Below are 15,452 nucleotides of genomic sequence, written 5' to 3' on the forward strand. Positions count from 1 at the left end.
AAATACAGGGTAGAGAGTGGGAGAAGGCTGGGCAAGCTTACAGCCACTTGACCACCTGGGGAAACGAAGGGGAATGAAGGGAGATTGGATAGGGAAGTCTCAAACTCTCTAGTTCCCTTCCCCTCTGAGGAAGTTTTGCCCAGGATGATATTGTATCTCTTGATGGAGAAGCCTGAATCTAGTACTAGAACTCTGTTATGCCCTGACATGGGCTAAGAGTTGCCAAGGGCTCTCTATCCTAGCATACATGTGGTGGGGGATACAGTGGGGTTGTAGTGGCAGCAGTGGTGGTTACTTGTGCTCCTTCAGGCTGGCCTCCTGAAGCAGTTCCTTTTCATGGCTTCTAAGCAGCCTGAAAAGGCCAGGAAAGTAGCTCCAAATTACTTTCAGGGGTGTAAGACTTCATATTGTCTGTTGCAGACATTTCCTGGCATTTTGAGTTACTTAATTCAATTTACCTGGCATTTAACCTAACGAGACTGTACAATTTTAGAGGTTATGGTCACATGACTCCATGTTTCTGGGCCTGTGCTTAAGTAAGGCCTCATGATAGAAGAGCATGTCAGAGAAAACTGCTCCCTTCATGGCTGTCAGGAAGCAGAGAGCAGAGTAGAGAAGTGGCTAGGGACAAGATACATCCTTTAACAGCATATCCCAGTGATTTCTTTTTCCAACCAAGCCCCATCTCCTAGTTTTCACCAACTTCTAATAATGCCATCAAACTGTGAATTTACTAGTTGGTTCATTCATTGATTAGGTCAAATGCCTTATGATCTAATGAATTTCAAAATGCCCTACCTCTGAACATTGTATTGAAGACAGAACCTTTCAACATATGAGCCTTATTTGGGGAATGCTTCATATCCAAGCCATAACAGTGGATCTCATTAGAGGGGTGTGGGCACCATTAAATGATGGAGCAGTTTGCTGAGGAACCATAAGGGAGAAAAAAAACACACTGATGAAATTCTCTAGTCACTTTAAGACTTCCTGGGGAACAGCTGTTGTCTGAGATAACTGTGGAACTTCCTGAGGTATGGTGCATATCTCTGAGTATCCTTTACATCTTGGTCACTATTCACTGCAAGACAAGAGGAAAGCAAGCACAGGGAACGAAGAAGGACAGGACCTTCCTTTTTTAGTGTCTGTCTCATTTACTCTTCTGACAGAACTTCACATCATGCCTGTTGAAGGAGAAATGTTCATAAGGTCCATCATTAGCATTATAAAGCAGTGCAATAAAGGGTGATAGTGGTGAAAGAAAACACACTGATGACCAGCACTAAAGTACCTGTTGAAGTCCAGTTTTGTCTTACACCAAAGCCCACATCAATTCTACTGGAGCAATGAGTCTTCGATATTCAACTTTCCCTTTGCTAAACCAGTACTAACCTCATAGGGATCTGGGCATATTAAAGTCATGTATAAGTTTGGACATTATAGAATTGTATTATTAATCAGTTTTTTTAACCTGACTTCTTTTTTTCTTTTTCTTTCCTTTTGGTGTTTGGAGACAGGTCTTGCTACACAGTGGAGGCTAGCCTTGAACTAAAAATTCTCTAGCTTCCTGAGTGCTGGAAGTATAGGCATGTGTTATCCTTCCTGGCTAGTCCATCTTTTATAGAGCACCATAGAAAGTGTGATAACACCATAAGAACTGTGATGGATAGTCATGCTCACATTTCTAATTTCACAGATGACAAAAACCAAGTTTCAGAGAAAGATGACTTAGTTCAGATCTCCATACCTGCCAGTGATGTTGAGGGCAATAGGTACATACTGGACCACCTGGATCCTGTTCCATTTATTACTCCGACTCTATCACACAAAATTTGATAGGTTAATTAGGGATAAAGTAGGGGAAAAGTAGTTCCATATGAAATTATTTAAAATTGGCTGGCCTTGTGCTCAGTTGCATAATCCCAAGATTTTGTTTTAATTTATAAGGGGGAAAAAGGTTATTGTGACCAGTTCAAATTTTCCCTCAAAGATTAAGTTGGTGTTTTTATTTTATTACTGAGTTCACAATATGTGACAAATCAAGTTCATTAATAACATCCTTTTGACATGGAGAGGGCACCAAAATAAATATTCCATTGCCATGAGAAGGCCCTTTTGGACTTTCCACTTCCACCCGCAACCCCTGCTGTTGCCACTTCAGGATCTGGTAGAACTCTTCCAGGTTGAGTCATCTGTGTAGTCTGTAGACTCTTTCTCAGCTCTTTCAGGACTTTCCATTTGTGGGTTTCTCTTTTACGTGTTGTGTTCTCTTAAGGGAATTGCATCCGTAAGCATGGTTTCAGCTGTGTCCTCCAGACTGATAATTGCCAAGCTGATGTCTTCACCACTGACCTCTCTAACCACCTGCAGATCTCCCTATCCAGTGCATTTGGGGTATGTCCGCTTGTAGGTCTCCAAGTGCCTCCTACTCAGAAGTCTCATCCTGGTACTCACTGTCTTCTTCCAGATGAGCTGCTCTTGGTTGCCAGTCATCTGGATTGGCATCTCTGCCCACCCAATGGCCAAGTCGAATGTCTGCTTGAAATACTTCCCAGTGTATTGTGCATTTTGATTCAAGCTCCCTAACATGAATTGCGGTCTCTGCCTGAGCTTGTCTCTGTTGACATCCCTCACTCATGCCATCCCACTCTTCCTTCATCATTTCTTTTTTGTTTTACACTTACCTCTGCAGTTTATTAAAAAAAAATAAGAAATTTCAACTCTTAATCCTTTGAGTTATAAAAATCAATGATTTGGCTAACTCATAAACAAGTTTTCCATGTAATATTTGCATAACTCTAGTAATGCTATAAGAAGCAGCTATAAGATCAAAATATTAAAAAACACTAAAAACGTAAAAATACTTAGCCCTGTTATTTATCTGTAGGACATGTTCATTTATGCCTACATTTCAGTATTTATTATATCATGATCATTCTTATTTTAAAAGTCATAGCCAAAGGATACAGCAAAACAACCTATGAATTGCCATTATGTATTTCTTAGTTTATGAAAATGTTTTTAACTTGTCAATATAACAAACAGATTTCAACTCTGATTGCTATGCAAAAGAACAGAAGATAATCTGCTTTGCAGTTAACTTTTTTATAGTTCAATTGCATACAGGCAACATGCTAAATGTGAAAAAATTACTAACTGAACTACAGGTATTTAATACTGAAAAATTAACAGTTTATTATAATTTATTTTATTTAACAATCCAGGAAGTTTGCAGCCATCAACAGTTCTAGTGCAATTTCAGGTACAATTAGGAATTCAGGAATCTCGGTGGAGCTGTTAGTATAGCAAACTTGTAGGTAAAATACATGCACACTTTTGATAGCACATGTGAAGGGATCTCTCTCAAATTGACCTCATTGGCTTCATTCTTAGCAAACTGACCTGGGCCACTCAACATGGCTTTTATTGTTCCTGATGTTAGTGCATGCTCTCTTTTTACAATATATTCGTGACCATCAGGAGATGCTAACTTGACATACATGGCTCCAGGGCCCTCACAGCCACTGTAGGTTTTCTTCTCTCCATCCATTATGTTTTTATACTCTTACTTTGGCTCCACAGGAACTTTTTCAGTAGTTTCTTGCCAATCCCACTGCAGATGCAGCCACCACAGCAATCTTCCCCAGTGTACCACCACAGCCCCTTCACCAGGGCTGCCCCCCCACTCCAGCTCTCTTCATCATTTTTTTAATGTCTTCATTTATAGCTTCACAAGCCTGTTTTGCTCTGAAAGTATTCATTTAGATCTCTTCCTTTGTCTGAAGTAGTCATTATTTTGACCCTTCATGTCTAGCTAATACCTTTTCATCTATCAGGTCTTGCTCAAATTTACCATTTCAGAGATACTCTGTTAATGATTCCATGTTGAATATTTTGACTTTCCTAGAATTTGTAAGTATATATTTGTCTCGATGCCCTATATGGTTAATTATCCTCACTATTACACTTGGGAAGACAGGGCTTCTGGCCAGTTTTGTTCTTCTTGAAGTCCCTAACACTGACACACTGGGCTTGATACATAGAAGGAACTCAGTAGACATGTGTTAAGACAAGTAATTTGTGATTAAATACAACTCTATGACTCTTAAATAAAAAATGACTGCCAATTTCCTTTAACTTTACCTCCTATCTACCTATCCAATTGCTCCTTGCCTTTTATATTCAGGGCCATTTCCATAGTTCATGCCTCTGTAATTTTTCATGGGTGCAATTAAAATACATTTCCAGTTGGTCATTGTAGCACAATTCTTACTCCCTTACATGCATTTAAAAGATCTTCTTAATAGCTACCCAGGAGGCTGAGATTTGAGGATTGCAGTATACAGCCAGCCCAGCAGAAAAGTCTCCACGAGACTCTTATCTTCAATTAGCCACTCAACCAGAGGTGGTGCTGTGGCTCAAGTGATAGAGTGCTATCCCTGAGCACAGAGAGGCTCAGGGACAATGTCTAGGCTCTGAGTTCAAGCCCCACAGTCCACACACACACAAAATATTCTTAGAAATCTTTTGAATCTTAGAAATCTAAATTACTTTGGTGCTCAAAATTCCTTATTGCATATCATCACCTCATAAAATGTGACTTATATCTTCCATAAGTGTCCTTTCAAAGTTGATCTTGTCTTTTCTCTACCTTTATTTTCATTCACTTTTTGCACTAATTTTTTTTTTGCTAGGAAAAAACCTCTATGAGAACAAAGGGGTTATCTGTTTTGTTCACTGCGGTATCTCTATTATGTATTAGTCAACTATGGCTGCATCACAAACCTCCACAAACACCTAATGGCTTAAACTCTAACCATTTGCTAGTTTTTATGAACCTCAGGGCCAGCTGGTAAGTCTGTCAGTCTGGGTCACATGTGGCTGACTTCGAGTGTCCATCATATATCATGTCAGCTGAAAGGTGGACTTGCGCTCCTCTGGCTTGGAATAACAGAGGCTGAGATGAACCATCTTATTACTTGTGGCTTTTTGGCTAGAAAATTGTTTTGAAAATTGAATAAAACTCTTGTTCACTCTTGTCTTAGTTTAAACAACATTGAGATTGCATTACAATTACATGTAAGTTTTAGTGTGAATAACATTTTGCTGTGTTGGTATAGTTTTCCTGATTATATACTAAGACAAAATGCATTCTGCATCTTTGACTTTTGCAGCATGGTCAAAACCAGGGTCATCTGTACAAATATAATAGAAGTTGTATTAACTTTTCCTTGAGATTTGTTTCTATCAGGAATGTTCTTCTTTGAAGCATGTATGTTGTTATCCCTTCTTATTATCATTTGCTGGGGAGATTGCCTGTGATATACGAAGTTCTTTAGCATCATTTTCAGACTTGTGATGGCCAGTATATTCTGTAAATCTTAGTATCACCATGTATACTACTTGCATTGCCTGTTCCTTGTATGATTAGAAGTGGTGTGTTTGCCTAAGAAGAAGAGAAAGTGACTTCTTTCCACATTATACAGCAGAGGAGTAGAGCTGGGATAAAAAATGTCCTTGTCTTTAAGCTTTTCCTTCAGTTTATAAATGATGGAAAACTCAGGTTCCAAGCAGAAAAATACTTGCGTAGGCACAAACGAGACCCAGGGCACTCCAGTTCCCTGTCTTATCTTCATCTACTCTACTTTTCCCTACAGTTATTGTTTCAGGAGAGGAAAACTAATTTCATTTGAAATTATTTAAAACCATCCAGGCTTTTACTTAGTTGCATAACCAGAATAGTCCATGTTATTTAGAAGTAGATTTTTTTTTAGTCTTTTAGTTGTCCAGTGATACACTTATTTCATTACTGAGTTGGCAACATACAGTAACTAAATTCATTGGATTCATCAACCTTTCAACAAATCTTAGACACAGTGACTATTGTGCTGATTCTCATTGTGAAAAAACAGCCAAAGAAGTTGATATTTAATCAAAGAATAAAGGAACCTATCTGGAGTCTGGTGCCCTACCCAATTCCTAGTCTTTGTTACAGATATATACTGAAAAACATAATAGCCATAATAAGATAGAACTTGCTAGGTACTTGGGACTTGAGTTTGCACACGTTAGCTTATCTAATCCTCAGAGGAATCCCTCAAGATAGGTATTATTACCAAGGAATATATTGATAATATGAAATATTTACTTTCATGTTTTCCCATTTTTGTAAATGTTTATTTTCTGCTTTTAACTTTTGAGTCATCCATATAGCCCTTCGTATCTCAAGATGTTTCTAAGATACAGTTTGATAAGCTGCCAGTTATCAGTAACTTTTGGGCTGCAAGCGATAGAACACCTGAGCAAGTATGGCTTAGGAAGTAAATGGTTTCAGTCTGCCTCAGCAGTTCAATAATCAAACAAGAAGCCCCCAGCATTTTTCTACCTTCTGCTCAGCTTTCAGTGTGTTGTCTTGGTCTTCAGGCTTGTGTCCTCAGGATTTACAAAGGGCAGCCTCAGCTTCAGGCCTTAAGTGGCAGTTAAAAAGTTTGGAAGCTAAGGGAAGGTCAGAGATGCCACAGCCTAATCTCTCTCTTTACTTCTGTTTAACAGGGAAGGGTAGTTTCCCCAGAGGTATTCAGTATGTTCCTGTGTGGGCAAGGTCACAGGGCTGCTTTTAGTTGTAATGAAAGCCTGGAAAATATGCAGTTTTAGCCTCTCTCTCTCCCTCTCTCTCTCCTCCTGTCTCTGTAGGTATCACCATGAAAAAACCTGAATGGAAATGGCTCTTGGTCAGTCAACAGGTTCTATCATGCATGGTAAATTGTTACTGAATAATTATCATTTTAAGATCATCCATTATTTGTGGAAGAGGGGTTTCATTGTGACATTTACACACATGTGAACAATGCATCCTGTTCATCCCTCCACCTTCCCTCCTTCTTAAAACAATTTTAGTAGATTTCATCATTCTATTTTCACACGTACAAAGAAACTACACGGAACATAGTTATCCCTATTCACCCTCTTTGTTACCCCTCCCCTTTCCCTGCCTGTTTTACTTCTGTGTCATTTTAAAAGTGTGTATTAATTACAAGAAACAGTTTTACTGTGGTATTTCAGATATGCATCTACTTAGTTGTTCAAAGTAACTTTCTCTATTGCTTTCTCTTTCCCACACCCTGGATAGCTTTCATTGAGGTTCTTTATGGGATATTCCTATATAGTTGCATTGTTGAATAATTATCCTTTTGTGTGGTCTTCTGTGGGTAGTCTGAACTCTCACTTCTTTAATTCCCACAACGATCTTGGAAGGTGTTAGAGTTAAATGGCAGAAGTTAAAGAGCTAAAAACAGTTACTTTAAACACAGATGTTTAAGTCTGTGTATTGAATATGCTTAGTATTTCATGATTGTTTCCAGCATATATAACAGCCAACCTTTCTGGGAGGTTTTTGGATGAGTGTGATTACCACATCTTGTCTTTCACCTTATCCTACAGATTGTTTTAGCTGAGAGAATAATTGTTTAGCTGAGGGGTCACTGTGAGGCACTCTCAGAAACAACACTGAGATGGAAATGAACCAAATGAGACTCATTTAACAATCGAGCTCTGTGATAAGGCCTGCCCCTCAGAGACAGTGCTCTTCCAGCACCAAATAAGGAAGGATAGATGTGCAGAGAGGGTCTTCTTGCTTCCCCTGAGGCAGGGGCATCAGGGACCCCTCTGGGAACTTGACTATTTCAGAAAAGATGCCTCCCATACTCCTAACTTTTCACAGGAGCCCTCACTGAGGGCTCTGTCTCTCTCTCTTTCTCTCTCTCTGTGGGCTCATTCCAAGGAGCTGTAAAGCAAATGTTTGTTTACAGTAGGAAAATCATTTATCTTTTGCTTTATTTTTAAAGATGAACAGAAAGGTTATCAGATCAACAGCCTTGCCTGCCTGACTGGTTTGCTAGCAGGCCCCAGGACTGGCATGCCCATCCTTACTTGCTGGCTGCTTCTTTGATGGGAAAAATGTTTCTTTCAGACCTGGTGGGGGTGGTGGGCAGGGGCTCTTTCACCTCCCCAGAGTTTAGTTCCCTCTACATGTGGCAGAGACAGAAAACTGCAGTATATACACTAGGAAGTAGCCACCTTTTCTTTGGTGGAATTGATCCCAGGTGTAGTGATAGGAACAGGTGAGTACTTGACTAGACAGCAGAGTCTAATGTACCCAGGTATGTCAGGGACTATGCCTAGCCCTGCCAAGAGCACACAAAGGCTGTGTAACAAATACCTTCTAAAGAGCTTGTAGCTTGAGAGCCATGTCACACTATGAAGTGTGATAAAGGAGGGAACATAACATGAGAAAAACCCTGCTGTATGTCCAAGGCTGAACAGATGGAATTGCTATTTTGTAGATGAAATGCAACCAAATGTTGGCAATTTCATATGATTCAAGCTAATAGGAAGCTGTTCCACATGGTTTTTCCTCTAGCTCCTAACTTTGGGAGGGTACTGCATCCACTATACTCTGGAGAGAGTCAAATGCTTTTTAGTCAGTTACAAACTTTGACCAATTCTGTATCCAAGAAAATCCTGTGCTGTTTATCCTTTATAATCAGTGATTTCCTAAGTAATCATGGTCTAATCAGTGATTTCCAGGCTAATTTTACATGCATGTTCTTTCTCCCAAAAGCCTCTTCAGCTCTCATGGGATTCTGAGGCTCTTGAAGCACTGTGCATGGAACACAGAGGGAGTCCAGTGGTAAATCCCTTCATACATCAGAAAGAAAACAAAAAAAAAAATCCTTTTGTTTTTGGCAGTATTGTGATTTGAACTTGGGCCTCACACTTGCTAGGCAAGTATTTTACCACTGGAGCCACTCCTTTATCCCTGTTTTACTTTAGACCAGCTTTGAACTGAAATCCTCCTACCTATGCTTCCCACATAGCTGGGATGACAGCTGTGGGCCACTTTGCTTAGCTTGTTTATGGAGATGTGATCTCACTAACTTTTTGCCTAGGGTTTTCTTGAACTGTTATTCTCCTGTCTCTGCTTCCTGAGTATCTGAGATTACAGATATGAGCCACCACATTTGGCTCCCCAAATAGGTTCTTTCTGCAAAAGTCCACAGCAGGCACATTGGTAAACAGCACAAATATCAAATATTTGTTGAGTGAATGAGTGGTCTTAAACTAGTCTCATAAGTTCTTTGACCTTTTCATCTGCACAGTTAGGAGGACAGATTAAAAGACAAAGATCATTTAGAAGAGCTCATATCCTCCTTGCATTAGCATCCTTAGGATTGAAGAAGGCAGCTCTCTGTCACATAGGGGATACTTTATTTCAGCAGCCACATATGAGAATGCTTTTGTCCTGACAAGCAAACGTGATTAAGCCCAGTGTCTTGAGAGTTCACATGGCTATCTGGTCTGACAGAGTTATTTTTATATGTTCAAGAAGGCAGAAAATGAAAGGCAACATCCTTGTGTTGACACGAAATGGATGCCCTATGATTCTGGGCTGGAGGTGGGGGGATGTGAGTTTGTGTGTGTGTGTGTGTGTGTGTGTGTGAGTAAGCAACCAAGCTGTGAGTCCACATGGAACCGCTTTTCCATGGTCTAATCTGGGAAGTGGAATGCTGTGAGCTTGGACGAGAGTTATGGCTCTGGTTGGGGGATTGCTTCACTGGAGCCAGCATGGCCTCCTGGCAGAGCTTTGGCCACATCTGTCCTCCCTGTGGCCTGACCTCCCCTCTGGCAGCCTCATCTCCAGGTCTGGCAGAACCCCTAAAACGGATCTTTCTCCTGGCCCCCAGCAAGGCTGTTCACTCACATCCAAACATGTGCAGCTGTTTTGGCCATCTGGGCCCTTGGCCCTCAGTGAGGTAAGGCTTGCTAGCATGAGCTTCCTTTTCCCTCCTGCACATGTTCATAGCTTTCAGCTGAGTGGATTACCTGAGCCACCTGCAGGACTCCCACCTTCAGGGCTCTTTCCAACAGTAAGCAGAAGCATCAGAGTCCTTGTTTGAGACTGGTTACTGTGGCTGTTTTTCCTATTGCTGTGTGCCTGGCACTGCATCTAGGTCCTCCAGCCAACAAGCAAGTATGGCTTCCAGAGCTAGGAAGACTGGGTTTAACCTTGGCCCAGCTATTGGAAAGTCACACGGTCCTGGTAGATTCTCTGGTCTCCCTGGGCCTCAATCTCTTTTGTTGCATATGGGAATAAGACTGTTTCATTTGTCATCTAAACATTGTCACTCACTGAAGGCTTTATTCTACATGCCAGGTACTGGAAACACAAGGATGGTCCCTATATATAACTTGTCCCTGCCTGTAACCCATAATTTTTCTAGGTAAAAAAGTCTGTGGAATCAAAAAAGCCCAGGCTAGGTCCAGAATAAAGTGAAATGGAAATAATTCAGGCTTTAAATGCATGCACATTGCTTAAAACCCAGTCCTGAGGCTAAATTGCTGCATGGTGCTGGGCAAGGTGCTTGTGATTTCTGGTCCTCAGCTTCCTATCTGGACAATGAGGTTTAATTAGATTATCTTTGACTATAAAGTTAGAAACTTAGAAATCATAATAGATTTTTGAACTGGTCATTTGTGAAACCAAATGAGTAGCATCTATCTTGCATATTTGTATGGAACACATTTTGAGGGTCCTGTGTATTCTTGTAGGCAATTGTGTTAGTTTGACACCTAGTAGACTTAGAATCTGATTTCAGATCTGCCACTTACTGGCTGAATGATTTTGAGCCAGTCACTTAGTGTCTCTGAGCTTTCAATGTCTATCATAAAAATAGGAGGAGAACATATTTATTTATTTAATTGAACATAAATTTTTTTACAAGGTGTTGTGCAAAGAGGGTGCAGTTACATAGTAGGGCAGTGTGTACATTTCTTGTGATATCTTACGACCTGTTTTTCTATCCCTTGTCTAGGTCAGGTAGACATATATGCAATATACAATGTATCAAGAACATATACAGTATTCACAGACTTGGTCTCTACTGTCTCTCCGTCTCCCTTTGTTAACAGTCATATATCAGGGAGATCATGCCCCTTTGTTTTCTGTGTTCTAGGCTTGTCTCACTCAACATTATTTGTTCGAGTTCTGACCATTTCCCTGCGAATAACAATATTTCACCATTCCTAATTGCTATGTAGTATTCCATTGTGTATAAGTACCATATTTTTTGGATCCATTCGTCTGTGGAGGGGCATCTGGGTTGTTTCCATATTTTGGCTATTGTGAATTGTGCCACGATAAACATGAAAGTACAAATGTCTTTTTGATATCTTGGGTTTTGCTGTTTAGGATAGATGCCTAGGAGTGGTATGGCTGGGTCATAGGGTAGGTCTATATTGAGCTTTTTGAGAAACCTCCATACTGTTTTCCAAAGTGGTTGTACTAATTTGCATTCCCACCAACAATGGAGAAGGGTTCCTCTTTCCCCACAGCCCCTCCAGCATTTGTTGTTTCCTGAGTTCAGAGTATAGGCCATTCTAACTGGGGTGAGGTGGTATCTCAGGGTTGTTTTTATTTGCATTTCCTTTACTAGCAGGGATGTTGAGCATTTCCGCATGTGTTTCTTTGCCATTTTTATATCTTCTCTTGTGAAGTCTCTCTTTAACTCTTTTGCCCATTTCCTAATAGGTTTATTGGGCTTGGAGGGGCTTAGTTTTTTGAGTTCTCTGTAGATGACCGATATCAGGCCTTTGTCTGTTACTGTGCTGGTAAATATCCTTTCCCATATCGTTGGCTGTCTTTCTATTTTGGTGGCTATGACCTTAGCTGTGCAGAAACTTTTTAATTTGTAGTAGTCCCATTTGTCGAGTCTTTCCCCTATTTGTTGTGCCCCTGGGACTCTATTCAGGAAGTTCCTTCCTGTGCCTATAAGTTCTAGTGTCTTTCCTACTCTGTCCTTCAGTAGTTTCAAGGATTCAGGTCTGATGTTGAGGTCCTTGATCCATTTTGAGTTGATCTTGGTGCATGGTGATAGGCTTGGGTCTACTTTGAGTTTTCTGCATATGGCTGCCCAGTTCTCCCAGCACCAGTAGTTGAAGAGGCTATGTTTATTCCATTGTATGTCTTTAGCTCCTTTGTCGAATATCAGTTGGCTGTAAGAGTGCTGTTTTATTTCTGGGTCTTCAATTCTAATCCACTGGTAGAAGAACATATTTTGTAGTGTTGGGATAATAAGAGATTGCAGCTTGGTGTGTTTGTGCATGTTGTAGTCTCAGCTTTTCAGGAAGTAGAGGATCACTTAAGCCCAGGAGTTCAGGGCTACCCTGGACAGCAGCATAGTGTCGTCACCTTGTCTCTTAAAAAGTTAAAGATTGCTTTGGTGAAGTGCCTGGCCTAGCAATCCCTCACCACATGGTTCTGTGATTTGGTTACTGAAATGCTTGAATACAGTTTATTCAACTGGCTTGTTGGTCTCTGTAGGCCCAGTGCAGGACCTAGCAGGGGCAGAATATCAGTGAGTGTCTATTGAATGAATGGATGGATGAATGAATAAGCAAGCAAGTTTAGGCACCATGATTTGTAACTTGAGTCCCAAAAGGGATAATGTATTTTTCTGTGTTGCAAGTAGTGTATAACAAGGATGTAGAAAAAATTTGGATTGAGCTGCAGGTCCAAAATAATAGTCACATAGCATTTAGACTTTGTTCATTAATAGCAGAGTCTCTGGATATGTCTGTGGCACATCTTGGAATTTTAGCACCTTGTTTTTCTCATATGCAAATTTTCCTGCCACCTTGCTGGATTCCAAAGAAGCCCAAAGATTTTCTGTAAAACTTCTCTGTAATCTCTGAAATGCCTTTCACATGTAAAGGATTGCTGTCAACAGTATGATGGCAATAGGCCACATGACTGTTGGCATCTGCCATTGGGCACTGGCTTGGAGGAAGGTCAGATGGTGCTTATGCATGTGCACTCCTAGGAATCCACCTGTTGGGAGCTTGTCATAAGATGCCAGTTATTCTCCTTTCTCTCCATGGAGCAAATTGACATTACTGAAGCATTTACAACAGCACACCAAGGCTTCCAGAACATCCTAGAGCAATATTCACTTTTGTCCAACTTCATGAGATTTGAAAGCTATCTTTGCATATTTTATCTCATTATTTTAATTTTCCAGGACTCTGTGGTAAGTCATTATTCTGATTTTATAGATGAGGAAAATAAAGCCCAGGTGTTGTAGAAGTGTGCCAGAGGATCCAGAGAGAGAGGAGGGATGGGGAAGGGAGAGAGAGGTCTTGGGGACAGGATAGTATATGCTTTCCTACTTCAGGCCTGACCTCCATTCTGTTCCTTTGCTTTCTTGGCAATATCCAGAAATACAGCAATCTCTGATTTAACATTGCTATTCTTCAAGGGACTTCAAGCTGGGAATATAGTAGGTATTCAGTAGATAACAGTGAGAACCAATCAGACCTGTGCTCAAATCAAGCTCACCTTGTTACTAGCTGTGCAAACTGGGCAAGAAATTTTGATTCTAATTCCTCATTTATCAAGTGGTAAGAATTCAACTTCTTGTTGGGGCTGTTGCTGTGAGCCTCAGTGGACAGAGCATTCATAAGGTTTGAACTACTTGATCTGGCACTTATTAGGTACTTAAAAACATAAGAAGCCATGGTTCATTCACAAAGGCTCTAAAAATCATCTTTTAAAGTCTTGATTGACAAAAGGGACTAAGTATTTTTGTATTGACTTCAACCTCACATTCCTTAGAAGCACTATTTATTTCCAGGTGGACCACAGGCAAACAACCCATGATACATTAATACGAACAGTGAACAATGTGACAGAATTCATCCTGCTGGGCCTCACCCAAGATCCAGAACTCCAGAAGCTCTTGATTGCTGTGTGTTTAATCATCTATTTGGTCACACTAACTGGGAACATACTCATCTCAGTCACCAGCTTCATCAGCCCAGCCCTGAGGAGCGCCATGTACTTTTTCCTATCATACTTGGCATTTATCGATATCCTCTACCCTACTTCCATTGCTCCCAAAATGATTGTGAACTTGGCATCTGGGAAGACCACCATATCCTTCAATGGCTGCATGGCACAGCTTTTTGCTGAACATGTGTTTGCTGCAGCAGAGATCATCTTGCTCATTGCTATGGCCTTTGACCACTGTGTGGTCATCTGTAAGCCCTTGCATTACACGATCATCATGAGCCAACCTGTGTGCTCTTTCATGGTAGGGGCAGCTGGAGTATTGGGGGTTATTCATGGAGGGATACAGGTGTTATTTATTGCTCAATTGCCCTTCTGTGGGCCCAATGTCATTGACCACTTCATGTGTGATTTAATACCACTGCTGGAGTTAGCCTGCACAGACACTCACACTTTGGGGCTTCTGGTGACTGCCAACAGTGTCACAATGTGTTCAATCTCATTTTTGATGCTGCTTGCTTCCTATGTGAACATCCTGTACTCCCTGAGGAATCACAGTTCTGAGGGACGTTGCAAAGCCTTGTCGACCTGTGCCTCTCACATAACTGTGGTGATCTTATTCTTTGTGCCTTGCTCATACCCGTACATAAGGCCTGTGGTCTCTTTCCCATCGACAAATGTTTGGCTGTGATTTTCATCCTTTTAACACCTGTGTTGAATCCTTTAATCTACACCCTCAGGAATGAGGATATGAAAAGGGCTATAAAGAAGCTCTGGGGTTGGGCTGGGAATATGGCCTAGTGGTAGAGTTGCTTGCCTTGTATACATGAAGCCCTAGGTTCGATTCCTCAGCACCACATATATAGAAAATGGCCAGAAGTGGCGCTGTGGCTCAAGTGGCAGAGTGCTAGCCTTGAGCAAAAAGGAAGCCAGGGACAGTGCTCAGGCCCTGAGTTCAAGGCCCAGGACTGGCAAAAAAAAATAAAAGAAAAGAAGCTCTGGGGTCAAATAATGAAAGTTGATGATATGTAAATCTCATAGTTTCTGTGTTTAAAAATATTGAAAGTTGATGATATGTAAATCTCATAGTTTCTGTGTTTAAAAATATATGGATGTTTTAGAAAAAAAATAAAGTCTTGATTGAGTGGAAGGAATGGAGGGCAATTGTAAGAACTCATTTCTCTTTTATCCCTCTACTCCTCTATCTAGCACATATTTAGTTTCAACTTCGCACAGTGAAGAAGAGATAGAATCAGATACTCCTGATTCATTTACATTTAAGTCCGAGGCACTGTATGGTCAGAGGCCTTAGACATACTCTCTCTCTCCTATGGACTGGGTTCCTCCCCATGCAAAGTTAGAGGTCTCCTCTGCCTTAATCCAGATAAACACTCACATTGAATCCAACATGGAGGGCTTGCCTAAACTCACTAGATCCAAGGAAGGTTTTCTTCTCTAATCTTTATCTTTGTAAAATGTGCTGTGCTTCCAGTTGCTGGCAGCTAGGAATCAACTGTAAAAATGGTTTAGTCTTCTATCTCATTTGTGTTTCATTAAGAAATGCTTTATAGAGATGAGGCCTTTGTCTGTTGAATGTCCAGTAAAGATT

General features: G+C 40.7%; 2 pseudogenes; one reads left to right on the forward strand and one right to left on the reverse strand.

The window, feature by feature from the left end:
• Positions 1–3,212: 3,212 nt before the first annotated feature.
• LOC125354305 lies at positions 3,213–3,639 on the reverse strand (annotated as a pseudogene).
• Positions 3,640–9,624: 5,985 nt separating this feature from the next.
• LOC125355692 lies at positions 9,625–14,644 on the forward strand (annotated as a pseudogene).
• The last annotated feature ends 808 nt before the right edge of the window (positions 14,645–15,452 follow it).

Source organism: Perognathus longimembris, chromosome 7 (genome assembly GCF_023159225.1).
Source record: "Perognathus longimembris pacificus isolate PPM17 chromosome 7, ASM2315922v1, whole genome shotgun sequence".
NCBI lineage: Eukaryota > Metazoa > Chordata > Mammalia > Rodentia > Heteromyidae > Perognathus > Perognathus longimembris.